The sequence below is a fragment of the Gavialis gangeticus genome, unplaced genomic scaffold (assembly GCF_001723915.1).
Source record: "Gavialis gangeticus isolate Ggan-Ray unplaced genomic scaffold, GavGan_comp1, whole genome shotgun sequence".
Taxonomy (NCBI): domain Eukaryota; kingdom Metazoa; phylum Chordata; order Crocodylia; family Gavialidae; genus Gavialis; species Gavialis gangeticus.
Window position 1 is genome coordinate 31,270,470 of NW_017729029.1, and position 2,796 is coordinate 31,273,265.

A 2,796-nucleotide genomic window follows, 5' to 3' on the forward strand; every position below is an offset into this window, starting at 1 on the left:
GAATTCCCTTAGAACAATAAACTGAAACACCAGACAGATGAATCCATAACAAACTTTTTACAAATAAATACCAGTGTGCATGCCTGGCACCTCCAAATCCAGCTTGTGAAACACCTCTTAGCTACTTCTAATTACACTGAAGAGTAATCAAAAAAATAAGCATCAGTAACATAGATCTTCTTCACACATGACCCAAAAGTACTCAGCTAGGTTATAAGAAAATATTCAAGAGGTGACTGGGCACCAATTGCCACATGGCTCGGAGGTCCAAGAGCCCCCTTTCCAGTCCTGCACTGCTCTGAAACATTTGATGTTGAGCAGCTACACTACTGCTGTATGTGCTGACTTGCAAGACAGGACAGGCTGGTTGCTGCAAGGGAAAAAAAAAAGCCTGGAGAAAATATTTGCAGTTGAGAAATACGCTAGTACCTGTGTAGGGGAGATCAGGCCCAGGTGTTGGGACAGGGACCCTGAAGAGGTGCAGAGAACTTGCTAGTGACTTGTCATAGGCTCATAGATCAGTTGGGCTAGAAGGGACTTCCAGAGGTCATCTAGTCTAACCCCCTACCTGAGGCAGGAATATCCCCATCCAAAGCAGCCTACACAATTCATCATCTAAACCAGGGCTTGGCAACCCCCTGCACGTATGCCAGTGTGTGGCAAGTGAATCCATTTTGCTTGGCTTGCCACAGCTGGGCCGGGCTCTGGGCAGGCCCCTGCCATCAGCCAGGGAGCCCAGGCTGGTTGCTGTTGGCGCCAGGTGCACACAGGCCTCAGGGTGGACAGTGGGAAAGGGGCTGGGGCTGCGCTGCCACAAGGATTAGGCCCCTCTTAGCTTCCTCATCATCTGTCCCTGGAATAACATCTTACAAGTGGAGGCTGAGGGGGGTTTTGGCACACGACCACAGAGTTAGACGCTACATAAGACCCCCGTCAACCCTGGCACAACAGTGACCTAACACCCTAACCTGCCACAGGTAAAGCAGGGGACCAGGCAGCTATGTCCTGCATCTATGGCATGGTGGGTGGCAACTGTGGCGGGTGCAGAGATCCCACCTCAGGAACACAGCTGGGTATTCGTATCCCTCCGCTGTTTCCACCACGTGAGGCGGGCCAGTAGGGGGTGCTCCTGCGTTGAGCCACCCACCTCCCTGCGCCCGACCACCTTCCAGGCTCCGAATGCCTCCCTAGGGGCGCCTTATGTCCGGCCGACCCCTCTCCCGGAGCACACTCGCTAGTCTGGGGGTAACGTGCCGCCACCACCCCAAGAATGGACTGTCTCGCAGCCCTGTGTCCTTGGGGTAACACAGGCCTAAAGTCCCACGGGTACTCAACCCAGTACAGGCACTTGGGGTACTTCCCCAAGTCCGGGGGCAAAAAGGTATAGTCTCCCTTAGTCCACAGACCTAAGGGGTCTCTTAGGCATAATTTAGACCCACCCCTCAATAAGTCTCCCACACCAGTCAAAAAGGAGAACTTTATTGATTACAGGGGGTAGGGTAAACTAGGGTACAGGATAGAGCAATATCTAGAAATCCTAAAGAGCAAACAGTCTGGCTGTGGTAGCCTTTTGATTACGCATCTGTGATACTTCCAGCTAAATATCTAATCAGATTGAGTAGCTTACTCACAAGCATCTTCCAAAGGCAGGTGAAGTTTCCCTTTGGAGGCAGGCGGTTCCTAGCTCGTGAGTTTGGGGGGAGAGAGCCAGTTTCAGATGTTAAGGCTTCTCTGTCCCCTGCCTGGCTGCTGCGTCACCTCATGGCCGGAGAGGAGAGACCGCCTCCTTCCCCGTCCTAACTTATATAGCCCCTGTGACCTCATTCACCTGGGCCAGCGGAGGTCAGCCCCAGTTGGCTGTCAGCCAACCAATCTGAAATGCATCACCTGTTACCGGGCAGATTCCAGCTCCCCAGGTAGAAACCCCTTACCCAGGTAAGTGATGCAAGTCACGTAGGCAGAGGGAGCAGGTTTCCCCCTCCCTCAGGAATGCAGCCAGCTCCAGTTCCCTAAAGAGCCAGGCTGAGGGTGTGGTCCCCTGTGTGCTGGGCCCATCCTAATTGAATGGTCACAGCACAGAGATTTAAATCACAGTGTCACAGGGCAGAGATTTTTGGGGAGAAACCAAGGTGGCTTTCTGCCACAGCAACATAGGCTCAAGAAATCAGGGTAGAGAACCATGCCCCGTGAGGAATACATGCCCCCTTCCCCATGTCCGTACCAACCTGGCCATGGGGTAAAAGTCCCTCCTCACCCCAAGTCCCAGGACCGGTCTGACCCCAAGTGGAGCGGCAAGACCCTCTAGCTCAGAGCCTAGGGCTTTGAGGCCACGTTGTCCTGACCCCTTCCCAGAGGCAGGGAGCCGTTCTCCTCAGAGGCTGGGGCATAGGGAGGGGCCTGCCAGGGGCCCCTGTTTCAGGGTCAGGGTTAGGATTGGTTTCATGGGTGCTGGTCTAAGGACATAGGCAGGCACGGTTCTTCGAGTAAATCCGGTATCTTTCATTAGACCGACTCAAATCGTGGGACGAACTCTTTGCAAGCTTTCGGGAACGAGCACCTGTCTTCGGGCTGAGGATGCGGTAGCACCCAGGGGCGCCAGCCCGCTTCGCAGGCTTGAGCCGCCCTCACGGCCGGTACAGGCGGCTCGAGAGCCGGCCCGGCGGTAGAGGACAGACCACCCCGCCGCCCCCGCCCGCGGCGGGAGAAGCCACCCTTGCCCGACGCCGCCCGGCTCTTGGGCGCGGCTCCGGCGCGGCTACATATCCCCGCCCGCCGCCGCGTCTCCGCACTCGGGCC